Genomic DNA, 27,253 nt, shown 5'->3' with positions numbered 1-27,253 from the left:
TAATTAACCTCCAATTAAAATAAATAAATTTATATTTAAAAAAAAGATTCCAATCATGTATCATTCTTGAAAAGAAGAAAATTATAGTGGCAGAGATTAGTGGTTGCCAGAGGTTAAAAGTAGAGAGAGGGTCTAAGTACAAAAGAATAGCATAAGGGAGTTTTGGGGGGTTGATAAAACTGTTCTATAAACTCACTGGTGGTGATTATACAAATCTAAGCATGGGTTAATACACCATAAAAAATGCTATGTTAATTTAAAAAATAAAATTCAAAACAAAACAAAAATCAGCAACTAAAAATAAAAGGATACTTCCTTAATCTCATAAAGAAAATCTATCAGAAAAAAATCTATCTAGCAAACATTCTTCTTTGTGGTGAAAAATGAGAAAAATTTCTTTGAAAATCAGGAATGAAATAAGGATACCCACTATCACCACTTCTGCTCAACTAGGAGTCCTAACCAGCAGAGGTTACAATTTTTTTACCTAGGAAATACAAGAGAATTCAGAGACAAATAATTGAATTAACAAAAGAGTTAAACAAAGTTGCTGAATTTAAGGTTAATAATAAGAATCTATACATATTTGCCGGAGAAGGCAATGGCACCCCACTCCAGTACTCTTGCCTGGAAAATCCCATGGGCGGAGGAGCCTGGTAGGCTGCAGTCCATGGGGTCGCTAAGAGTCAGACACGACTGAGCAACTTCACTTTCACTTTTCACTTTCATGCATTGGAGAAGGAAATGGCAACCCACTCCAGTGTTCTTGCCTGGAGAATCCCAGGGACGGGGGAGCCGGGTGGGCTGCCGTCTATGGAGTCACACAGAGTCGGACACAACTGAAGCGACTTAGCATACATATTTGCTTTTTTTATGCCAGCAATGTACAATTAGGAAGTGTAATTTTTCAAATGATATTCATTACAACAGCAATAAAATTTACAAAGTGCCAAGAAATAAATCTAGCTGAACCATCAAGGTCATTACAGAGAAAATTACAAAACTTTATTAAAAGATATTAAAGAAAGCTAGACCTTTGCCATGTTCATGAATGGGAAGACTCAACAGCATAAAGATGTCAATTCTCTCCAAATAAAAGTATACATTTTAACTGAGTAAGTATTTGCAAAGCATTCAGAACAGTGCCTGGCACATAATAAGTGACAAATAACTGTTGAAGAAATAAATCAAAATTCCAACAAAGTTTTTCATGGAACTTGACAAGCTTGTTCTAAAAATTTTTAAGGCAGTAAAATGGTCTAAAAATAGCCAAAGCAATCTTGAACAGAGGTGGGAAGAAGGATAATTCTCATTCTATTAGACATTAGCATTTAATTATGAAGCCATTAAGAATGTTTTCATTAGCCTCAGAGTAGACACACAGACTAATGGAACATGATAAGGAGTCCTGGAATATTTGCTATATATGAAAACTTGATATATAACAGAAAAGACATTATAAATTATTGGATGCTGGAACTGTTCATTACCCTTAACTGGAGAAGAAATAAAAGTCCTGATTCATACCATGTACAACTCTCAACTCAAGGCAGAATAAAGACCTATATGCAAAAAGCAAAACTTTAAAAATAAAGTATAATTAACGTATCCTCAGGATAGGAAAGTATTTCTTAAGCAACAGACTATTATTCAGCCACTAAAAAATAAAATCTTGCCATTTGTGACAATATGGATGGATCCAGAGTTTATTTTGCTGAGTTAAATGAGTCAGACAAAGAAAGACAAATACCACATGATTTTTGTATTTGTGGAATCAAAAACACAAAACAAATGTAAGGCTGCCAGAAGCAAATGAGGTCAGGAATGGAAGAAATTATGTGAAGGGGATTAAGAGTTACAAACCTCCAGTTACAAAATAAATAAGTCATGGGGATGCAATATATAGCATAAGAAATATGGTCGATAATATTGTAGTAACTTTGTTCAGGAACAGATGGTTACCAGACTTATTGTGGTGATAATTTCATAATGAATGCAAATGTCAAAATCCCTATGTAGAACACCTGAAGAGAACATAATACTATATGTCAACTATATTTCAATTGAAAAAAAAAAAGAAAACTGAGTCAGCATGTATAAATATTACGTTAAGAAATTTTCCTACCAAGAAGATCCAAGATATGGGGCAATCACTGGAAGAGAATCCTATGCACACAGGATTTGTTTCTTTCTTTTTAAGGTAGACACTATTAGAGCATGCTTGTGTGCTGGTGAGAATGACCCAGTAGAAAAAGAAAAATTGATGAAGAAACAGAGGACAATAATCATGAGCAAAGATCCTGCGAAGGTGAGAAGACATAAGGTCCACCTCCACAGGTGGGATATTGGCCTCAGACCCAGCCCATGTGCTGTCCCAGGAGATAGCGCACGGGAGAAACAGGAAGTGTAGGATATAAATGCAGACTATACGAGCACAGATGAAGGAAGATTCAAGACATGGCAATGGGAGCATGTGGAAGTTCTCTTCGGCTGCTTCTCTCAGGGAAATAAGAAGCAATGCCATTAGCAGAGAAAGAAGAGGAAACAGAATGAAAATTTTGAGGAGAGAAGAGAGTATATCAAAATAGTCTCCCAAGAGACTTCTCTGGTGGTCCAGTGGTTAAGACTCTGCCTTTCAATGCAGGGGATGTGGGTTCAGCCCCTGGTCGGGGAACTGATATCCCACAGACCAAAGGGCAACTAAGCCCATGCACCGCAACTAAAGATCCACAGCAAAGACCCAGCGCAGACAAAATAAAAAATAAAACAATTGTCTCTCAAAGTAGGAGAGTATTAAGATTTACCAGGAAGAACAAGGGTCTGATACGGGATTCATGGTCATGAATTTTTTATTGAGGTATAACTGTATAATATTATATAAGTTTCAGGTATACAACTGAGTGATTTGCAATTTTTAAAAGTCATATTCCACTTGAAGTGATTATCAAATATTGGCTACATTTCCTGTGCTATCCTTATAGTTTATTATGCACACTGTAGTTTGTATTATATTTCCTAATCTCCTACTCCTATCCCCTGCCTTGTCCCTCTCCTCACTGGTATACAACTAGCTTTTCCCTATATCCATAAGTCTATTTCATTTTCTTAATGCTTACTAATTTATTTTTTAGATTCCGTATATAAGTGACATAATACAGTATCTGTCATTCTCTGTCTGACATTTTACTGAGCATAATATACCCTCCAAGTCCATCTCAAGGTCATCAATTTTTAAATGAGACAGTAAGCCTGGTGATGTTTTTCTCAGCCACATTGCAGCTGTCAGAGAGTAGACAGAGAGTTGGTGGCTTACCTGGCTATCGGGTTGTGCCAGACAAGTAAAACAGAGAGTAAGCAGAAACAGTATGCACAGGAGCAAGTGTGAAGGCGGCACCTGGAAACGAGATGGGTAAGAAGGAAACTGATGACCTGACAGTGGAAACAAAGTAGGTCCAACAGTTTGGAGTTGCCATGAGGTTGGATAATTGTTGTAGGTGGGCTTCTAGAAGGAATGACAAGGAAGGAAAGGGTCCATCAGCAAGTGGGATATTGTTAATGAGATTATGGAGGGAGTGGTTGGAGAATACAATGAGTGGTAACTACAAAGTCTGGGGTATGCTCAAGGGAATGAGTGGCTAAGAAAAGACAAGAGTGTTCCAGGTGAGGAAGTAAATTAATAGAAAGCAAGGATCATCTGCTTGGTATTGGTATCCTGAAACCACCAAATACTGTGACAAGAGTGGTGAATCAGGTATAAGTCTTCAAGGAATGACTGGACAGGGTTTACAGACAATTATAACGAGGAAGAGTGGTAGATGGTACCAACTGAGGCAGGAACTTCAAAAGACCTGGGGCTTCTCAGGAGGAAAGAAAACAGCCTGAAGTGGCCGTGAAGAATAAGAAGTTCACATGCTCGCCTCTGAGCCTGGTGGGCATGGGAGAATAAAACCGCCCGAGGAAGCAATGTCCTCAGAAGACAGCCCAGTTTAAGTTGGAGAAAAAAAATGTAAAGTAGCCATTCAGAGAAACTATTGAGGACGCGGGATTTTACTGATAAGACAATGAGAGTTCCATAGGGCTCCGTGGAAGGTTTAAGGGAACAGGGAAAAGAGCAAATTTGAGTCCAATTAAAAGATACAAGAGTGATGTGGAGATGAGTGTCTGGGAGATGGTGATGGATGATCCAGGGTCTTGACTTCCTGGAGTGCCTGATACAAATGAGTTACTCCCAACAGACAACTTGCAGAGATGGTGTCTTGGGCAGATTGGGGTAGGAAAGGGGGACAATTAGGAGGAGGGAGAGTGAGGCTTGTGTGGACCACATGGGCATGAAAACACTCTTGCACAATTAACACATGTATGAAGTACTTTTTTAGGGAGATGGTTCCAAGACAGTGTTTCACAAATTAACACTGTAAAAGGCAACTCCACACACAGGCAATACCAGTCTTCCTGGGTTGATAAGCACAGACTATTTACAAGCCAGGGAGAACAGGGAACACTTGGATTAGTCTTTTGAGCCTTAAAGATCAGCAGCTTGGCATGATGTTTCTGAGTGGGAGGAAGTTGATGACATTAATTTAAAACAGAATGTGGAAACTGTCTGTGGTTTTCAATGAGTCACACTTTCCTTGACCACCTGTCATGGGAACTGGCTCTGGGTGGACTCAACATGATTCAAACTGCACATTAAAAACAGCAAAATAAAGTCTTCTACCATCACACAGATCAGCAGAAAAGTCAGGTCTTCAAGAACATTGTGGTTGGGGCAAGAGTTGGTGACAGTGGGGCCTGGAAAAGTCCTTCTAACAATTGACAGCTGAAGGTAAGAGGCAGCAGCCTGGGTTCAAACCTGCCTGGAAGTCATTCCTCCAAGCTTCAGTTCCCCTGTATGATGTCTACATTTGACAGCAGTTGTGAAGAGAAAACTCTATCGGGCTTTTAGGACTCAATCAGTGCTAATTTCCCTTATCACCTTCTTTCCCAGAAAGAAACACTAAAATCTGAGACATACAGACGTGAGTAAAAGGACAAGGAAATAGGAGTATTTCTCATAGGGAAGCACACTTAACCACTAGAGTTTCTGAACTGGCAGTAGAATGAAGCACGTCTCAAAAGCCTTCAAGATGACGATTTATGTGTCAGTGGGTTTCCAAGGAGATAGATTTTACAAAAGCTACTATGAGACTCACTTCCTTACAAAACCAAGATAATATAACGCTCCTGCTCTCCAGGAGCTTTTTCTACATTCTGACAAATGATGGAAATGTAGGAGGAAGAGGCCTAGCATCAGGATACGAAGACTGCACCCCCACACCTGATTTGTGGAATTAATGAATGAACGCTATGATTTTTCTTCATGCAGAGAAAGACAGATGTGTAAAAGTGGCCACATGTGGCCCCAGGCAGGAGCACAGAGGCAACAGGGACAAGTAGTGGTTGATAATGAAAGAGAAGGCAAGAGCCCAGATTCATTCTTAAATCTTTCAGTGCACTCAAACACCATGCAGCCATACAGCCAGAATCATATGTGGAAGCTGGCCTCCCAAGCACACTCAATATTCCAAAACCTATTGCCCTGTCCTGGCCAGTCCTGTATTGAAGCAGCATTCTGACAGGTGTCTGTGAGTCCTAACATTGAACACTGAAAATGGAATTGACTTTAGTTCTTTTTCCTTAGTGGGTGTTCACTATTTCCATCTAATCATGGCTCCCTCAGTCTGGGGCACTGTTTCCCAATGCAGTTCTATGGAATACCAACACCATAAGACAGGCCATGTGGGAAGAGTGCCTTCCCACCAAACAGACCTAAACTAAAGACTTGGACTTTGCAAAAGCAAGGAGACTCTGCCTTTTTTCATCCCACAAATAAACAGTAAGAATGCAAAGATTCTTTGAAAGATGCTAGCTTCGAAAGAGGAACAGACAAGGTGTGGTAGGACTTCAGAAGAGGGGAAAGTTGACAATTTTGCTGAACCGAGAATATTCTTAGAAGGAGGCACCGTGAAGACCAGCTCCGTTTTAAGGCTCCTCTTTGATTGTCACATGAGTAACTAGGGCCATTAACCAACCTCACTGTGAGAATAGGTACTTTATACCTGTTCCTTAAAACTACCGTTTTCTTCCCCATAAACCCATGGATTGAGAAATACCACATGAATTATAAGACTGCATGGGTTAGTGCTATTAGTGGGAGTAAAACGAATATTTCTCCGTGTGTCATCGTCCCACCGCTTGGAATCACACAAGAAAATAAAATGCACATTCTCAGGCCCACCCAGACTTTCTGGATCAGAAGGGGACGGTGTCCTGGGAATCTGCATTGTAAACAATCCTCCCCCACATGATTCTGATTCATGATTATTTATGTCCGAAAACTATTGAACCTGAGATTTCCAGAACTATTAAGAGTTCACAATACAACAGTGTAAATCAACTATAGTTCAATTTTTTTAAAAAAAATCATTAAAAAAAGAGTTCACAAAGGATTTTGAGGCAAGACAAGACTTTAAGAAACCAAGAACAGAAACTGATAGCACCGAATTCACGGTGACAAGAAAGGAAGCCTAAGAAAGGAAGGCGTCGGTTATACACTGGAACATTAATACCGTTCAGGAAACTGCCTTCACAATAGCCAGGATTCTTACCGTCCCACCAGCAGGGACGCTTCCAGGTGGGAGCAAGGACGCTCAGCTGGTCACAACTTGGCAAGAGGAGCATTAAAAGCATACATTTTTCAATGGAAACTCGAATCTCACCAAGCACACTTCCAAAGGTCACTCAGCTTTGCACATAAACTGTCAAACTGAGGGCTTCCCCAGTGGCTCAGAAGGTAAAGAATCTGCCTGCGATGCGGAAGATCCAGGTTCGATCCCTGAGTCAGGAAGATCCCCTGGAGAAGGAAATGGCTACCCACTCCAGTATCCTTGCCTGGAAAATCCCATGGCCAGCTACAGTCCATGGGGTCGCAAAGAGTCAGACATGACTGAGCAAACAACACCTTCAACCTCTTTGAGCAAAGACTCCTGTTGGAGCAGCGCTGGGTGTTCTGTCCGTGTTGGCTCACAGGACCCTGGGAAAGCCCTGCAAGGCAGGCCCTCTCCCCTCATGCTGTGGGACGGAGTCAAGCTTGCACAACCAGTGGGTGGCAAGGCAGGAGCCAGCCAAGGCTGGAGGGGACCCAAAGGCCACACACTCTCCCTTGCCAGGTGTGCTGCCCAGGAGAAAAAGCACTGGCCACAACACAAGAGTTCTCATGCCCTTGGAAGTTACATTTCTCCTTTAAATAAAGCAACTGGTGGGAGTTGTGGTAACTCTGTCCTGGCATTGCCACCCAGTCAGGCCCAAGCTAAAAGACAGACAGCCCCTCTCCTGGCTTATCTTTAGCTGAAACAACAAAACCTCTAAGATCCCTTCCAATCCTGAAATACTTTGCATTTATAAAATAATTATGCATTATAATAAGCTCCTTGGTTGTGCAAAGCTAATCCTAAGTCTATCTGTGAAGAAAGCAGAATTCATTTCTGTGAGCTCTGTTGCCTAAAGCCATTTTCTGTCCTTCATCCAGCCAGGCCCATTCCACTACCCCCTTGTTCCCCCACCTCCTCCCAACCCTGTCCTGCTCTCTGCTCACAGCCAATGAGAGCCCACTGAGCATTGTGTGCTCCTGTGTTCTCTTCCAAGTGCATCAGACATAGACTCAGATTCATGATGAAAGAAGGGCTTTGCCTCCTGAGAGGAGGGTCAGAGGTGAGAGCAGGGGATGGGGTATATACACCAAGGTCAACTATCACTAGATAATGCCAAGAACACCTGGGTGTTCAGAACTCCTGCAGGAAATACAACCCTAATTTGCTGTTGGCCATACTATTCAATCCCTGGGTCAGGAAGATCCCATGAGTAGGAAATGGCAACCCACCCCAGTATTCTTGCCTGGAAAATTCCACGGACAGAGGACTCTGACAGGCTGCAGCCTGTGGGGTGGCAAAGAGTTGGACCCAACTGAGTACACACATTCCATGTTTATATATTTGGAATCTTCTTAGAACTCAGTGAAGCTGCTGCTGCTAAGTCATGTCACTTATGTCCGATTCTGTGCGACCCCATAGACGGCAGCCCACCAGGCTCCCGTCCCTGGGATTCTCCAGGCAAGAACACCGGAGTGGGTTGCCATTTCCTTCTCCAATGCATGAAAGTGAAAAGTGAAAGTGAAGTCGCTCAGTCATGTCTGACTCTTTGCGACCCCAGGGACTGCAGCCCACCAGGCTCCTCCATGGGATTTTCCAGGCAAGAGTACTGGAGTGGGTCGCCAGTGCCTAGAACTCAGAGAAGCAGCACTTGGCAAAAGTGAGCCAGTGGTACAGGAACATGGAAATATATAACTTCTAGGAAGTCCTCTCATTGACGAATTCAAGAAATATCTATTACAAGAGGCAGGGAAGCACGTTTGTGCAGAACAAGGGCCCTGGAGTCCAAGAGAAGAGCGGTCAAAGCCTGACTGTCCTAATTACTAGCTGTGTGACCTTAGGCGGGTTAATGTCTCAAAGCTTCAGCTCCCTCAGGTGTCAATGAGTTTCCTGACAGTGTCTCCCTCTAAAGACTGTTACGAAAACAAAATGAGATAACTCATGTTAACAACGTATTGTCACAATGCAATGTCACACAGCACTTAAGAGGTCAAGAAATGACGGCTCTAATTTTTATCCAATACAGTGGGTGCCTCTCTGTGCCAAGCACAATGCTGTGTTGAGGCTGGGGGGATAAAACACAGTGCCCCACCTTCAAGAGGCACTCAGTGGGAGAGACAGAGAAACAGGTAATGATAACCTTAGAGGTTCAATACTGGAAGTACAGAAGTTAGTGTTGTGTGGAGATCTAGGAGGAGGGCACTAACCTCCCTGAGAAAGTCAAGGAAGCCTCCACAAAAGAGGCGACCCTTGAACCTATAAAGGAGAAGTAGGAATTAATAGATGAAAAAAGAGTTCAGCATGTGCAAAGGCCAAGAAGGGTTTATGAGTGTGGCGTGATTGGGAATGACTAGCAGGGGACAAAGATGAGGGCTTGGGAGCCAAGGGCCTTGTTGGCCAAGCTCAGGATTTTTTATTTATTTCCTGTCTCTCCAAACAATGTCAGCTCTATGGTGGTAGAGAGGGTGACCAAGGAGATGTGACAGTGGAAATGGAGAGGAGAGAATGGATTTCACAGACATTTCCAAAGATGAATTGCCTCAACTCAATAAATAACTGAATATACTATATGGGTATGTTCATGGGCTGGCTGTTAGTTGAAGTAAGACATGTTGCCATGTAGAACAGGTTTGGGTGGCCCAGGTGAGGGTTTAAAAGATTCTTAGTTGGACTTCCCTGGTGGTCCAGTGGCTCAGAATCTGCTTGCCAATGCAGGGGGCCTGTGTTCAATGCCTGGCCCAGAAGACTCCACATGCCGAGGGGCAACTAATCCCATGTGCTACAACTACTGAGCCCACATACCTACAGTCCATGCTCTGCAAACCAGAGAAGCCTCCGCAATGAGATGCCCATGAAGGAGTGCTACGTCGCTTCAGTCATGTCCAACTCTTTGCAACCCCATGGACTGTAGCCTGCCAGGCTCCTCTATCTATGGGATTCTCCAGGCAACAATACTGGCATGGGTTGCCATGCCTTCCTCCAAGGGATCTTTCTGACCTAGGGATTGAACCCCATGCACCACAATTAGAGAGTAGCCCCCCACCCCACAACTAGAGAAAGCCCACCCACAGCAACAAAGAACCAGTGCAGCCAAAAATAAATAAATAAATAAAAACTTTCAAAAGATACTTAGTTAACATAGTAGATGTTGCTTTTGAGGTCCCTGGAGGATGTATAAACAGAATCAAATAACAATGGGACATATGAGTCTGTGGTTTGATATAGACAATGAGGGGCTCTATACAGAAACTATTGCAATGGGTAAGGTTCTCCAGGAAAAGAATTTAGTACTGAAGGGAAGACCAAATCTTCTTCAAATCAATACCATAGTCATTGAATACCCAGAGTGTGACAATCAATGGACTAGAAATACGTACAAACCAGAATCTGGCCTTAAACAAGCTTAAAATCTAGCAGGGTAGTCAAGAGATAAACATATGGAGAATGAAAACAGCATGTAAAATTGAAACAACAGCTTGACTCAGCCCCAGAAGGGATTTCCCAGGACCTAGAAGAAAGTCTGCCCAGTGAACTACAAAGATACACTGCCAGATGACATGACAGAATGACAGGAGACCTCCAGAGGAGGTAAGCTCAGCAGAGACCCAGACGGACAGCTCAGATTTACTACAGAAAAATACAACCTCTGCAAATAACCACTACTACCTCTCATCAAACAGAGGTGCCAGGACGACCCACTGCTGTAGCAAATACTCTCTGACCCAGATGCTGCAGCATCATTAAATTCTAATCACACCAATGGGCAAAACTGCACCAATACTTGGAGAACAAAACACCTGGAGAGAAAGACATTGTGAAAAGCTTCCTTTTGTTTTCATGCGTTGCACACATGCGACGCACAGGCAGAAGATGTGCTGGGTGGGAGCAGCAGCAAAGTTCTCTATAGTAGACAAGAGAAGCATCTTCAGTCTTCAAATGTAGGAAAGGCTGTCATGCAGAAGAGCGACTGAACACAAGTCCTAGGGTGGATGGAAACACTTGGGAGTTAAACATTCCTTGAAACATTGTAAAGAACGTATCCAGTAGTCAAAGATATCTGGAAGAAAGCCGGCAGCCCTGGGGGATAACAAGTTCCCTTTCCTCACTGGTTCTCCCAGCAGGGTCTGGACAACCTCTTATCAGGGATGCTATGGAGCAGATTTCAATATGGCACAGAAAATCCCTTCTAAGATACTAAGGTTCTATAGTTCTTAGGCAAAGAATCTAGATTATTTCACTGAAGGTGGTGCTTCTAAATGCTTCAAAATATGGCTGTGAGAATCACCAATGGGTCTTTCCTTACAGCGGGTAAATGCAGGCCCTCAGAAGCAGGCATTTAACTGCACATTAGAGGATCTGCTCAATAACAAAATCCTAGCCTTACTTGGAAAATCCCATGGATGGAGGAGCCTGGTAGGCTGCAGTCCGTGGGGTCGCTAAGAGTCAGATACAACTGAGCGACTTCACTTTCACCTTTCACTTTCATGCATTGGAGAAGGAAATGGCAACCCGCTCCGGTGTTCTTGCCTGGAGAATCCCAGGGATGGCGGAGCCTGGCGGGCTGCCGTCTATGGGGTCGTACAGAGTCGGACACAACTGAAGCAACTTAGCAGTAGCAGCAGCAGCCTTACTTGGACCGTGGGAAATGGTACTCATGCTGTAAGCAAGGGTGTCCCCTCAGTGGTTCCACGGGATATTGGGGAAAAGGAGAGAGACCCCTTAAACACCCACCTAATACAAAGGCTGTTGACAGGTGTGGGAAGAGGACAGAAGATGCCCCAAACCAGTTTCTGGAAGCTGATCTTAAAGGGCCATCGAACCACACTGGTGACTATTTTTGTTAATTCTACTTTGGACTAATCTAAAACTTTTTAAGAAATAAGTGCCTTTCACAACCTCTATCTCATGTATCCACTCAACAGCTCATGAGATGATTTCAATTTTGCAGTTTAAAAAAAAATCAAGGCACAAAAATAAGTCAATCATTGTCTCTTAAGTATAGTGTAGTCACACCTTCTGTGGGGGTGAGGTTCTAAAGTTAGCTCAGAAGACAAAAATCAAATGTGCTCAAGGATTGCCTTTGAAAATCCCTTAAATCAACTGAAAAGTAAAGTCTCGTTGGTCGACTTATACAATTCTAAACAGTGCCCGAAATAAATGCATGCAGTAAGTCAAATATAAAGAATATACATGCAAACTATAAATTTGGAGAATTTCAAATTACATAAGAGAAGAAATGAGGGTACACAGTTTTTATAAATCAAGAGTACATATGACACTACTCCACCATCCACCCTGCGTATCAAATTCTATAGCTTTGTATCACGACAAATGACCCCCCCAGGTCATCTGTCCTGGCAGAAGCTGAATAATGACTCAACAGTTCCCATTTACTGGGCATCTCCTGGCTGCTAAGCTCTGCTTTGAGCACTTTACTGAATCCTCTCTACCACCTAACTATGGGGCAGATGCTGCTACTATCCTCATTTTACAGCTGACACATTTGAGGCTGAAAAGAATCAGTGGCCCTGGGTCTCACACATAGCCAGTAAGTAGCAGACGTGGAGCCAAAGGTCTGTCCGACTCAAAAACACGGGCTCATAGGAGTGATTCTCAAACCAGGTGTGTACCAGTATTACCTGGGGAGCAAGACGTCAAAACTGGGGTTTCCTAGGTCCATCTCAGACCAATGGACTCAGAATCCTGGCTCCCTTCCCACTGGATTCTGATGTGGACAAACCACTGACCACATTTTGAGAAACCCTGTTGCAGGCTCTAACTTCCTGCTTAATACTCTTTCTACTAAACCACACGCCCATGCTATCTGCCTGGTGCTGTGAGGGCTATTAATAAAATGCTGGATGATGCTGACTGATAATACTACATCCACATCCTCTTACCAGGCATCTCAGAGGCAACATGCCCCGAGTCCTTCCGCAAGCACATCCAGCCGCCTGGGGTCTGTTTTAATGACTCAGGGCAGAATAAAGCCCCTGAAGCTGTGAGAACTTTTCCTGCATGAAATCTGTTTCATGGTTAACCTAAATAAGCTTTTCACTTAAAAAAAAAATACCTCAAAGGCTGATTACAAGTTCGAGTTTGGCTGCAACACACCGCAAAGGCATTCGATTGCAGGCTCGCATTTCTGAATGGAAGCCTTCCACTCCTTTTGATTGAAAGGCCACATGATCCAGTGCCAGATGGTGACATTTGTACAAGTCAAGCTGGATTAAGTCAAGAGCTTTAGTGAAGCATGATGCAGATCAAGAAAATGATGGGGATTATACACGCACACACACACACACGGCTCATGCTGAATTCTTCCAGCTGTGACAGCAGAGCTCCCATCAGCCTATTTCTCTCCCAGCCTCTGTGGGCCCCAGCCTCTCACAGCTGCATGTTTTTCCACATCCACCCTCCTGTAGCCTGCATGTCCACAGACGGGCAGACCTAGGTCTAAGGCAGACAACGCAGTCTAAGGCCCCAAAGGCCCTCCTCCAATCCACCTCTGCCTGCACATTTGAAGCTGGGTTGGCCCACTCTAAGACAGCACAAGCAGCCTGAAGATTCAGCTCAGGGAAAGGCACCATGATTCACCCAGTTTCCCAGACCAGGCACCTAGTCATCCAGCATCCTTCACTCCTTTTCCCTCAACGTCCATGGAATCCATCACCAACTCCCGTCAGCTCTACTTGTAGTCTGTCTGCCTCTTTGCATCACCACCCCCCCTTCCAGGTTGACCCTAGTTTCTTGTTCTGGCCGCCATGCGCCCCCAGGACTACCGTAACAGTCTCCCAACTGCTCTCTGGCCTCAAGATTCTTCCAAGTCTTAAGGACTGCTGTCTTTCCAGCACCTAAGGATTGCTCTTTCCAGCACCTAAGGATTGCTCTTCCAGCACCTAAGGATTGCTCTTTCCAGCACCGCGCACAGAGGAGGTACCTGCTCAGAGGAGGGAAATATGCACACTAAGCCATCAATTCTCTTATAGTTCAGTTGGTAAAGAATCTGCCTGCAATGCATGAGACCTATGTTCAATTCCTGGGTCAGGAAGATCCCCTGCAGAAGGAAATGGCAACCCACTCCAGTATTTTTGTCTGGAGAATCCCGTGGACAGAGGAGCCTGATAAGCTACAGTCCATGGGGTCGCAAGAGTCGGACACAACTTAAGAGACTAAACCACCACCACCAATTAAAATATTCATAGCCTCTTGCCCGTGCCCCACTCTCCATTCTCTATTCCACTTTCCTTAAACTTTCACAGCTTCCTCGTGCTGTTAAAACTAAATACAAAGCTTACAAAGTTGGTCTTAGTCATCTCTCTAAGTATGTCATTTGTCACTTCCCTCATCCCACTCTACAGTCCAACCAAAATGAAATTCTTTTAGCTGAGGTCTCATCTGACTGACTGTATCAATCAGATTTCAACCCCGGGTTGTAAAGAAACCCAGTTGAAGGCTAACATGTCCAGAGAGGACTCCATTTTGTATTTATTATACTCAAGGATTATGAGTAGTTTAGGTAAATTCCAATTATTCAGGGGTGATGATCTAATCATGTGATATACAGACCACCTGCATCCCCTCCTTTCTCCTACTCTTAGTAAACTGCTCTCTTGTTTCAAAATTATAGCTAAAATAAACAGATAATAAGCAATGTGTACCGAGCACATTTGCCAACTGGTTCTTCATTCGCTCATCAGTAACTTTACTGAGCATCTACTAAGTGCCTGCCACTCACTGTGCACTATCCCAATAGTAAAAGGCAATCTGTGAAACAGGAACTATCCCTTCACTCGTGGAACAAACAACCTAGTTGGAAAATAAAGGCTTTAACAAGTTATATAATTAATTTTTTGATGATGATTTGGTAAAGTACTATAAAGAAAAACCAGGTGCAAGGAGAGCATACAATGAGCCAGTCTGGAGGGAAAAAGAAACAAGAAGACTTCTTTGGGAAACTGATGTGTGAGCTGAGCCCTGAAAAATAAGCGGGAATTAAATCCATGGTCAGGACCAGCAGGGAAGAAGCATTCCAGGAAGAGGGAAGAGCGTTTGTAAAGCTCCACGTGGAAGGAAGATGAATGTGAGGAGGTCAGCGAGGCTGCAGCACAGAGGATGTGAGAGGACTCGAATGCGGCGGGCAGGGTGAGGGCCATCAGGCCCTGCAGGCCAGTGCTGCTCAAACTATTTCCAATGAGTCCCAGACTGATGAAAATGGATTGCTAAACAATTTAAAGACATAGAAAACATAAGCCTAAATATTTTTACTCATCATATTTAACAGACATAAAATGATTCTGCCAGTTACTATAAAAGCTTCTAAATACTTGCTGTCAATGTGTGTTCCTTCTCAGGGCTTACTGATAAGCAGGCAATTGTCCACAGGCCACACTTTAAGAGGCACAGTAGATGGGAAGCCATGAAAGAGCTCTAAGCATGGGTAAAGTAAATCCAGAATCGTGTTTCAGAGATCACTCTGGCTGGAGTGTGAAGAATGTCTTTGGGGCAGGAGGGGCAATTGGGGTGAGAGATGATATTCCTTAGAGGCAATGATATTTAACACTTGTAATAACTTACGAGGTAATCATCAACATTCATTATTAAGTGAGGTTTAAGGTCATCTCCAGAAGTAGAATTCACATTTCCCCAAACCTGGTAAATCCAGGCTCTCTGAAGCTTTATTTAAATGTAGTCCTTAGGGCTACCTTATTGGTGACCTTATAACAAAATCTTTATTGCTGCTTCTGTAAATAGCCTTTCTGTGCCATCTACAGCCTACTGGCCTTTACTGAAACCCCTCAGTGATCCATCAGCATTACCCAGTCTTCCAGAGAACACAGCCTCCATTCTTCATGCAAATGCCTTGCAAAGAAGGAAGGGAGACTCCCTCTCCAGAGGGAGAAAGAGAATCTGGGTATAATGGGCTGTGCTTTTCACTATTTTCTCATCTCTCTTAAGCTGATAGATTTCCAAAAGGTCCTGATGACTTTTAAAAGGAGATGACTGAGTTTATGACACTGAGGAAGGAAAAGGTTGGGGGGGGGGGGCGGGGCAAGAGGCAGCCCAGCTCAGGAGCAAAGGACTCTGCCTTTTTAGATGGAGGCACCTGAGACCCGCCTCCATCATACAACTGCTGCTAGACCCCGTGCCCATCACTCAGCCTCTCAAAGCCTTGGTTTCCTTATCCACAACATGGAGCCAAAGATCTCTGCTCTGGCTCATTCAAGGATCTCATGTAAAGATGGTTACATTCAAACAAACATTTCTGTGGCACAAGCAATGTGACAGGCATTGAGCTGAACACTGAGTTTACAGACACAGGGTGACAATGTGCAAATAATAAAGCACGATGCTGCAGGGTGAATGCCCTACACAGACACACACACACTCTGCCGTCCACTCCGAGGTCAGGAGGACAGTGGGTCAGGGAGTGCCTCTTGAAAGAGGCAGTGGTTGATCTTTGAAAGCAGGGAAAGGAATTTCCCAAGCAGACAAGCCTAAGCACATTATCCTGTGAGAGAGATCAGAATGATGCATCTGGAAACCATAGGACGCTCACTACCAATAAAAATATATGAGAAAGGGGAAAGGAAATAAGACTGGACAAGGACAGGGGAATCACCAAGGGCCTTGTGCACCAATGAAGCAATGAGATGAAACCATACAGAGTCTGAGGATCTGGGCTGGACCAAACGCCACATTTGAATGCAGGTCATTTTTGTCATTACTGTTATAGCTGAAACAGAACCAAAAAATGATTGTGTACACATGACACTCCTACATGGATACCTCTAGAAACAACAATGAGACTCTGAGGGGCTGGAAGTCCTATGCTATACAGGTGAGGACAAAAGCAAGTGACATGTGACTTGCTAATGTGATTTCACTTGTGCTGCCAGATCCAGGAAACTTGGGTTCTCTGTTCATTCATGAGAAGGTAAAAAAAAAAAAAAAAAAGAACAACTTTTCTCTATTCAGCCCAGAGAGAACAAGGAAAAAATGCTCACCCTTCCTCCCAACTTTATAAGTAGCCAGTGGCTTCCCTGGTGGTTCAGTGATAAAGAATCTGCCTGCCAATAAAGGAGACATGGGTTCGATCCCTGGTCCAGGAAAATACCACGTTCTGCAAAGCAACTAAGCTCATGTGCCACAAATATTAAGCCGGTGCTCTGGAGCCCAGGAACCACAAGAGAAGCCACTGCCATGAGAAGCCCAGATGCCATAACTAGGGAGTAGCCTCTGCTCACAGCAACTAAAGGAAAGCCCGTGCAGCACTGAAGACCCAGGACAGACAAAAGTAAAGATAATTATATTTGTAAAATGTAGCCATAAAGCCCAAAAGCTTCCTTCAGTGATATCATCAAATTCCCAAAGAAAGCAATAAATGTTATTTTTTAGGCCGATGAGGAAGAAAGATTCTGACTTTTTTTCTCTACTATTCCTCAGGGACAGCACCTACTTAGGGAAATACACTCAGAGTAGGTGAATGTTTGTGTGTGTGTGTGTGTGTGTGTGTGTGTGTGCGCGCGCACGCGTGTGCACATGTGAACATTTATGCATGTCTAAGTGCCTGTACATGCATATGTCTGCACGTTCATAGGTGAGCCAGGGGAAGGCAGAGGACATCTCAGAGCCCCCTATAGGATGTCCACTTCTAGAAAGGACTGCCCTGGAAAGGGGTCCGTGTGTGTGTGTGTGTGTGTGTAGGAGCGCACTCAGTCGCTCACTGGTGTCCAACTCTGAGACCCCATGGAAGCCCTCCAGACTCCTCCGTCCATGGGATTTCCCAAACAAGAACACTGGAATGGGTTGCCATTTCCTTTTCCAGAGAGTTCTCCAGGGGATCTTCCTGACCCAGGGATTAAACCCACATCTCCTACACTGGCAAGCAGATTCTTTACTTCAGAGCCACAGGGAAGTCCCTATCACTGCGTAGCAGGGCTGAAATTAATCAGTCCATCCATCCATCCCTCCACCACTCTGTTCTACAAACATGTACCAAGCATAGTTTATGCATCAAACTTTGCGCAGCTGTTGAGGTGACCAGACACATAGTTCCTGACCTCCAGAAGCCCACACCAGAGCCTCTCAATCAGAGTGTAATGACCAGGGAGGCTCAATGAAGACTTGTTTATACTTTAATGATGCATCAGAAACCAACTCCCTAAATTCAAATCCCAGCTCCCTCATTTACCAGGTGATCATGGGCAAATTTTGTGATTTCTCTGTACCTTGGTGTCATCTATGAAAGAGGTACATAATGGTGGCACCTACTTTAAAGTGTTGGTATGAAGATTAAAACGAGTTAATATTTATAAAATGCCCAGTACAGTCTTAGCAACATAGTCATTCTATGAGAGTTATTATTATTATTGTTGTCATCACTATTATTACTAGAATCAATTCTCAAGTAATCATGAAATGGGTGAGGTGTTGGCTGTCTCTTGGGCAACAGGACCCACAATGCTCTTGAGTTCACTTTCAGCTCAATTGCCCAAGCCCAGTATAGGCTACTGGTGAGGCTAGAGCCCCAGCAGGGAGGCTGCCCCTAGCCCCACCAAACACCAGAAAAGCTCTGCCTGGCACTCTCTAACTCTGGCCACATTCTGTTTCTGGAAGCAGAACCAAATGCCCTCATTGCATCCTGACAATGCAGCTGCAAGAAACAGATAGAGATCAGCCCTAAACGGGGCTGTTCTGTAGCCAAGGAGATGGGTTCAGTAGGTTATATGTTATATCCATCCCATCTACACACTCCGCCTGCTGGGTAACCTCCAAGGAGCTGGAAGGACAGACTCAAAGACACCAGGCCCCTCTACGAAGTTTCCAGAGGCAGCAGATGAAGGAATAAGTGTCCCAAAGGTACAGGACAAATGCCTCTGAATTTAATTTTGCTTTTTGCCTTCCACCAGCTGGAGATCTTGGGCAAGTTCCCTAACCTCTTACAATCAGTGTGCCCTCATCTATATAATGGGGATTAAAAAAAACTTCTCAGAATTAAATCATCCTAACACAAGGTCCAGCAAAGCAGAGACACTCCAAATGTCTGTACTGAACGAAGTCTGTATTGCATCTGGTATCGAATCAGCCCCTGCCTGTGAACCCGCCGATGTAAAACACAGAAGCCGGACGATGACTCTCTCACCAACACCTCTTCACTTTTGTCCATGAGAGCTGGGCCCCTGGCCCAAGGCATGACGAGGATGACTGGGGTGCAGAGGGACAAGGGCGAGGTCACGCCCCTGGGGAATTCTCAGTTAACAAGCTTTGTGTGCCCAGCACACCCTGTGCCAGCCAAGGGAATTCAAGATTTCGGGGTCCCTGAGGAATCATTTAAAAAAAAAAATAGCCAAGCCAGTAAATGCAAGAGACTCAACTGAGGGACTGGCTCATACATGGACGGTCCAGGAAACCCAATGGGCAAGGCAGCCAACTCCCTGAGACTTTATTCTAGCCAAGCATGCAGCCTTCTGTGATTATTTTATACAAGCCAAAGATATCCTTCCTCATAGCCTCAAAAAAGAATTCTTCAAAAGCTTCAGCTCCTTCCTAGGGCAGCTCTTGCTCTCAAAAGGACTGCTAGACTCAAGTCACCGACCCTCCCAGAGCCTGAGTCCACTCACCTGTGAACTGAAAACAACTGGATCTCCCTCTCAGAGAAACTATGGGACTGAAGGAGGTGACACAGTCATCGTACCCAGCATGAGGGGCCTCAGCAGGTCCGCGTCTCACTCCATAGGTTGGATCTCAATGGATCATCACACAAGGTTAGGCAATCAGCACAAATTTATCAAAAAGGACATTTTGACAGTCCTGATTTTTAAACATTTCATACGGTGTGTGTTCCCCAAATCCCCAGACTCAGAAATGTCACCAGCACTTTTATCCTGCCAAAAAGATTTGATAAACTCCTGTCCCATAATCTAAACGAGGAGGAAGACAGGGCTGGTAAAGGGCAGCACTGAGAGCCCAGTTGGAGAACTCCCGTCTCCAGGCTTCTTGTTCATTTTCTCCCCCTTCATCAGCACATCCTTGAATTCCCCCCATGCCCTGGCACAAGCAGGCATGACAGAACAAGTACTCCAAAGATACAGGACAAATATGGATGAGTCTCTGTTCCAGACAGGATACTGCCTTGGAGTCAGGACCAGTGCATCCAATTTTGGCTCCACCTCCTAGCAGCTGGGGGACCTTGGGCAAGTTTCCAAACCTCTGTGTGTCCTCGTAGGAAAGATGAGGCATTCCTGGGACTTGAATCTTTTCGTTATGTGGATCATTTTTTAATGATTTTTATTAAATTTTTTAATCTTTATTGAATCTATCACAATATTGCTTCAGTTTTATGTTCTGGTCTTTTGGCCTCAAAGTATGTGGGACCTTAGCTCCCCAACCACAGACTGAACTGTGTGCCCTGCATTGGAAGGTGAAGTTTCATCCACTGGACTGCCAGAGAAGTTCCAGGACTTGAGTCTTTCTATGACTTAAAAGCTCACGGTTTCTCATTACCCTGGGCTGAAGTTTTAAAATGCAAAACAAACACACAAGCAGAAACACTACTCTCCAGGAAGGATTTTACATATCCTCTCATCCATTCCCAGGGAAACACCGTGTGCAAACATCCTCACATTTCCACCCTGGGATATCACAACGGTAGCCGAAGTGGACCCAATTAATCCAGAGAAAGAGAACACAGTCAATAGAGGCCACCTGTCCCCTCAACAAGCTCCTCCCGCCTCCAAGCAGAAGACGGATCCATGTATTCAGCAGGCTGACTTCCGCTCCACACATCTGTTAGAGTCACTGCATAAACAAACCCTCAGCATGTCCTTTCTTTCACCCAGTCATGGACGAGCGCCCAGAAAGTCTCTGGTCCCACCTAAACACTGGGCTGTTCCCCAAGAACTGTGATCAGACCCTGAGGACTGGGCCTAAAAAGTCTCCTGAGAGCTGCTACGTGGATCTTTCTGTGTCCAGGCTCACTGGTGACGGTCATCTCTCCAGAGGAGACTTCAGTGGTTAGGACTTTGGCTTCAAGTTTCTGACCCCAAGCAGGAAGTCTATGAAAACCACAGTCAAGGTTATGGAGGGCGGCAACGATGGGAAGGGCAGTAACTGAGTTTAATACGTGCTCAATTGCTCTGTCATGTCCAACTCTTTGTGACTCTGTGGACTGTAGCCCACCAGGTTCTTCTGTCCATGGAATTTTCCAGGCAAGAATACTGGAGTGGGCTGTCATTTCCTACTCCAGAGTTTAATATAGTCCAGCCGCAGGTAAATGAGCTATCCAGTCAGCAGTGGAGAGCTAGGGAAGACTGGCTCCACCCCTCACTAGCTACATGACCTTGGAAAAGTCTTACAATCTTTCTGGACATCAATGCCCCCATGTGCAAAATGGGTGTATGTAATTATCCCTACTTTTCAGGCCTGCTGTAAGCATCATGGGATGATGTACAAGAAAAATATCTGGCATAGAGAAGGTCCCAATGAAACATGCATCACTTTCCCTTCTAACCTTATACACCCCTGTCCTCTGTTTCATGGGTTGAGTGGCCAGTATGTGGAGGGCATGGACTATGGACTGTTTTCTCTGTGAACAGAGCTCATCTTCCTCACCCGTGGGGGACTGAGAGAAGCTCAAAATTCCCATAAGTGCACCATGAGTTCACTGTTGGGCTCTAGGATCAGAAGCCAGTAATTAAGTCAACTTTGATTTTTACACTGAACCTTCCAGTAAGTGTCCAATCATGTGACCAAAAAAAAGATTGAAATAAGAAAAGCTAGACACGTCCGAGGCCAGGGGCGGCAGCCGAGAGTGCCAGCTGCGACGGCGCAAGAGCGGCCGAGAGGAGCCACCCCACGTCCGAGGTCAGAGGCGGTGGCCGAGAGGAGCCACCCCACGTCCGAGGTCAGAGGAGGTGGCCGAGAGGAGCCACCCCACGTCCGAGGTCAGAGGCGGTGGCCAAGAGGAGCCACCCCACATCCGAGGTCAGAGGCGGTGGCCGAGAGGAGCTACCCCAGGTCCAAGGAGCGGTGGCTGCGTGGGCGCAGGAGGGCCGAGAGGAGCTACTCCACGTTCAAGGTCAGGAGGGGCGGCTGTGAGGAGATACCCCTCCTCCAAGGTAAGGAGCAGCCCTGAAGAGATACTCCACGTCCATGGTAAGAGAAACCCAAGTAAGACGGTAGGTATTGCAAGAGGCATCGGAGGGCAGACACACAAACCATAATCACAGAAAACTAGTCAATCTACTCACACGGACCACAGCCTTATCTAACTCAAGGAAACTAAGCCATGCCGTGTGGGGCCACCCAAGACAGGCAGGTCATGGTGGAGAGGTCTGACAAAATGTGGTCCACTGGAGAAGGGAATGGCAAACCACTTCAGTATTCTTGCCTTGAGAACCCCATGAACAGTATGAAAAGCCAAAATGATAGGATACTGAAAGTGGAACTCCCTAGGTCAGTAGGTGCCCAATATGCTACTGGAGATCAGTGGAGAAATAACTCCAGAAAGAATGAAGGGATGGAGCCAAAGAAAAAAACAATACCCAGTTGTGGATGTGACTGGTGATAGAAGCAAGGTCTGATGCTGTAAAGAGCAATATTGCATAGGAACCTGGAATGTTAGATCCATAAATCAAGGCAAACTGGAAATGGTCAAACAGGAGATGGCAAGAGTGAACATCGACATTCTAGGAATCAGCGAACTAAAATGGACTGGAATGGGTGAATTTAACTCAGATGACCATTATATCTAGTACTGTGGGCAGGAATCCCTTAGAAGAAATGGAGTAGCCCTCATGGTCAACAAAAGAGTCCAAAATGCAGTACTTGGATGCAATCTCAAAAACAACAGAATGATCTCTGTTCATTTCCAAAGCAAACCACCAGGAATGCTGAAGAAGCTGAAGTTGAACGGTTCTATGAAGACCTACAAGACCTTTTAGAACTAACACCCAAAAAAGATGTCCTTTTCCTTTTCATTATAGGGGGATGGAATGCAAAAGTAGGAAGTCAAGAAACACCTGGGGTAACAGGCAAATTTGGCCTTGGAATACAGAATGAAGCAGGGCAAAGGCTAACAGAGTTTTGCCAAGAGAACGCACTGGTCATAGCAAACACCCTCTTCCAACAACACAAGAGAAGACTCTACACATGGACATCACCAGATGGTCAACACCGAAATCAGATTGATTATATTCTTTGCAGCTAAAGATGGAGAAGCTCTATACAGTCAGCAAAAACAAGACTAGGAGCTGACTGTGGCTCAGATCATGAACTCCTTATTGCCAAATTCAGACTGAAATTGAAGAAAGTAGGGAAAACCACTAGACCATTCAGGTATGACCTAAATCAAATTCCTTATGATTATACAGTGGAAGTGAGAAATAGATTTAAAGGACTAGATCTGATAGATAGAGTGCCTGATGAACTATGGCATGAGGTTCGCTACACTGTACAGGAGACAGGGATCAAGACTATCCCCGTGGAAAAGAAATGCAAAAAAGCAAAATGGCTGTCTGGGGAGGCCTTACAAATAGCTGTGAAAAGAAGAGAAGTGAAAAGCAAAGGAGAAAAGGAAAGATACAAGCATCTGAATGCAGAGTTCCAAAGAATAGCAAGGAGAGATAAGAAAGCCTTCCTCAGCAATCAATGCAAAGAAATAGAGGAAAACAACAGAATGGGGAAGACTAGAGATCTCTCCAAGAAAATTAGAGATACCAAGGGAACATTTCATGCAAAGATGGGCTCAATAAAGGACAGAAATGGTATGGACCTAACAGAAGCAGAAGATATTAAGAAGAGATGGCAAGAATACACAGAAGAACTGTACAAAAAAGATCTTCACGACCCAGATAATCACGATGGTGTGATCACTCACCTAGAGCCAGACATCCTGGAATGTGAAGTCAAGTGGGCCTTAGGAAGCATCACTACGAACAAAGCTAGTGGAGGTGATGGAATTCCAGTTGAGCTATTTCAAATCCTGAAAGATGATGCTGTGAAAGTGTTGCACTCAATATGCCAGCAAATTTGGAAAACTCAGCAGTGGCCACAGGACTGGAAAGGTCAGTTTTCATTCCAATCCCAAAGAAAGGCAATGCCAAAGAATGCTCAAACTACCACACAATTGCACTCATCTTACACACTAGTAAAGTAATGCTCAAAATTCTCCAAGCCAGGCTTCAGCAATACGTGAACCGTGAACTTCCAGATGTTCAAGCTGGTTTTAGAAAAGGCAGAGGAACCAGAGATCAAATTGCCAACATCCTCTGGATCTTGGAAAAAGCAAGAGAGTTCCACAAAAACATCTATTTCTGCTTTATTGACTATGCCAAAGCTTTTGACTGTGTGGATCACAATAAACTGTGGAAAATTCTGCAAGAGATGGGAATACCAGACCACCCAACCTGCCTTTTGAGAAGCCTATATGCAGGTCAGGAAGCAACAATTAGAACTGGACGTGGAACTACAGACTGGTTCCAAATAGGAAAAGGAGTACGTCAAGGCTGTATATTGTCACCCTGCTTATTTAACTTATATGCAGAGTACAGCATGAGAAATGCTGGGCTGGAAGCAGCACAAGCTGGAATCAAGATTGCTGGGGAAAATATCAATAACCTCAGATATGCAGATGACACCACCCTTATGGCAGAGAGTGAAGAGGAACTAAAAAGCCTCTTGATGAAAGTGAAAGTGGAGAGTTAAAAAGTTGGCTTAAAGTTCAACATTCAGAAAACTAAGATCATGGCATCTGGTCTCATCACTTCATGAAAAATAGATGGGGAAACAGTGGAAACAGTGTCAGACTTTATTTTTGTGGGCTCCAAAATCACTGCAGATGGTGACTGCAGCCATGAAATTAAAAGACACTTACTCCTTGGAAGGAAAGTTATGACCAACCTAGATAGCATATTCAAAAGCAGAGACATTACTTTGCCAACAAAGATCCGTCTAGTCAAGGCTATGGTTTTTCCAGTGGTCATGTATGGATGTGAGAGTTGGACTGTGAAGAAAGCTGAGTGCCAAAGAATTGATGCTTCTGAACTGTGGTATTGGAGAAGACTCCTGAGAGTCCCTTAGACTGCAAGGAGATCCAACCAGTTCATTCTAAAGGAGATCAGTCCTGGGTGTTCCTTGGAAGGACTGATGCTAAAGCTGAAACTCCAATACTTTGGCCACCTCATGCGAAGAGTTGACTCATGCAAAAGACTCTGATGATGGGAGGGATTGGGAGCAAGAGGAGAAGGGGACGACAGAGGATGAGATGGCTGGATGGCATCACCAACTCGATGGACATGAGTCTGAGTGAACTCCAGGAGTTGGTGATGGACAGAGAGGCCTGGTGTGCTGCAGTTCATGGGGTCGCAAAGAGTCAGTCACGACTAAGCGACTGAACTGAACTGAACTGAGACAGATGTTTTGGTGTTTCATGTTTTGAAATCATTCATTCCTTTGGCATCAGTTCAATATCACTACTTTGTAGATTTTCCTTTCAATATGCCACTAGTCTTAAAGGATTGTCCTTAAGTGGGAAAAAGAAAACCCGTGATGGACTAAAATTATCCTGTGCCTTCCATTCTGAACACCAAAATACTTATAAAAACTACGTTTTTATGTGTTGGAGGTACTGACCTCCAACACAGGAGTTTCACACCTGGGGCTACTCTGAGTTTTCAGATGTGCTACCTAGTGACTGGTGAGAAAACTGCTGCCAAAGACCAAGCAGAATTGCCCAATTTGCACATATAGATGGGAATACGTTTTTGTTGTTGTTGTTATTTTTTGGGTTTTTTTGGGGGGGGGAGCAATACGTTTTTGTTTTTGTTTTGTGGGGGTGGGGGGGATATGTTTTAAATCTAAACTAGACTACATATACATAGCTGATAAGTTATGTGTCAAGATATTTTTTGACATTTATTTGTTTTTCTGTAACCCCACCTCCACCTCACACCCAATTCCAAGCAAGTAACTAGGCTGCTAAGTCTGTGGTCCCATCTCGTCTTTTGTAAAATTCTAAACTCAATGAAAAAATGATGCAGATGGGTGAGTAGCTAGTCCAAGAGGATGACACAGAGAGTGCTATGCAACTTTGAAGGTTTTGAAGCAGTAAAGGGAGACAATCCCCCAGATAGTAAGAGGTTCTGTCTGGGGATGGGGTCCCATGGGGAGTAGTGGTCCACACCCTGCCATGAGGTTGTGGGAGGACCTCACAGGGGTGACTGCAAAAGGCCCCCAGCACAGCAGCACCCCTGGCCAAAGATTCCTGGTGTGTTGAATATGGTGAAGAATTAGCCAGTCAAGCCACTAATCAGGGTGGGACCTGCAGGGAACCAGGCATCTCCATGGTCCCAGTGTGAACCAGTGATGCTCTCACTCCTAGGACCAGGGAAGGGGGGTCCCAGTAATGACCCTCTGAACTTCTTGTCAACCAACTGGGATAGGAGCTTTGGATAAAGCTCAAATTAACTTTTAGGATGATAACATGTCTTACACACCTACATGTATGCGTGAAAATGTCTACCCAAAGGCTCTCCTTGTCCCTTAAGGCCTCAATCCCCTCTTTTTTTCCTGGATTCTTTAGTCCTCAGTCACAAACATCATTTTATTCACAAATCTGTAAAATTATGCTTCTTGATTTTACCACCTCTGAGTTATGATTAAAGAATTAAGATGTCAAGTGGAATTCCTACTGCAGAGTCCAGCTTCCACTTTTCAATCAGGCATGGCTGGGAGGATATCAGCATCATCTTGAAAGTTTTTTAAATGCACACCTATTCATCCCCACCACCCCCAACATTCTTAGTACCCCAGGTCTCAGGGGGCAGGGAAGGTGGAAAAAGCATAACGTATTACTTTTAACTATTGAGAAATTTTGCCAAAAGTTGCAAACAATGATACAAGGAACACACACAAACACTTTACACAGATTCACCTACTGTTAACATTTTACCTCATTTGCTTTCCTCTATCTCCCCCTGTCTCTCCATACTCATAGTTCATACATATTTAATTTGCATATGGGTGTGGTTGTTACTATGAATATGTATATAAATTTATTTTTATTACATACATTATGGCCTTTTATTCCTAAATACTTAAAGGTGTATTTCCTTAGAATAGGAGTAACCACAATACAGTTTTCACTGACAGTGCTTTTATCTAAGTAACCATCCATATTCTGCATTTCCCAGGCTTTCCAGGTGGCGCTAGTGGTAAAGAATCCATCTGCAGTACAGGAGACCCAAATTCTATTCCTGGGTTGGGAAGATCCCCTAGAGGAGGGCATGGCAACCCACTCTAGTATTCTCGCCTGGAGAATCAGAGGAGCCTGGTGGGCTATGGCCCATAGGGTCACAAACAATTGAACACATCTGAAGCCACTTAGCACGCATGTCATTGCCTATCCATAACAGGACTGAGTCTAGGGTCAGGAATTGCATTCAGCTGTCATACTTCCTTAAACTTCTTGAATCTGGAACATTTCCAATAGCCTTTGCATATCTTTTACAGCAATGTCATTTTTGAAGACTACAGCCCCACCCATGCACACTTGTTCTGGATTATAA

At 44.2% G+C, this 27,253-nt stretch overlaps 1 protein-coding gene across 4 annotated transcripts in view; it reads right to left on the bottom strand.

The window, feature by feature from the left end:
• The window catches only part of PDE1C (phosphodiesterase 1C), a 539,497-nt gene that overhangs the window by 483,533 nt on the left and 28,711 nt on the right, over positions 1 to 27,253 (bottom strand). The window lies entirely within an intron of this gene.

This window comes from Bubalus bubalis, chromosome 8 (genome assembly GCF_019923935.1).
Source record: "Bubalus bubalis isolate 160015118507 breed Murrah chromosome 8, NDDB_SH_1, whole genome shotgun sequence".
In the NCBI taxonomy this organism is placed as follows: domain Eukaryota; kingdom Metazoa; phylum Chordata; class Mammalia; order Artiodactyla; family Bovidae; genus Bubalus; species Bubalus bubalis.
Note: the sequence above shows the minus strand (reverse complement) of the source record. Positions and strands in the feature narration are given on the sequence as shown.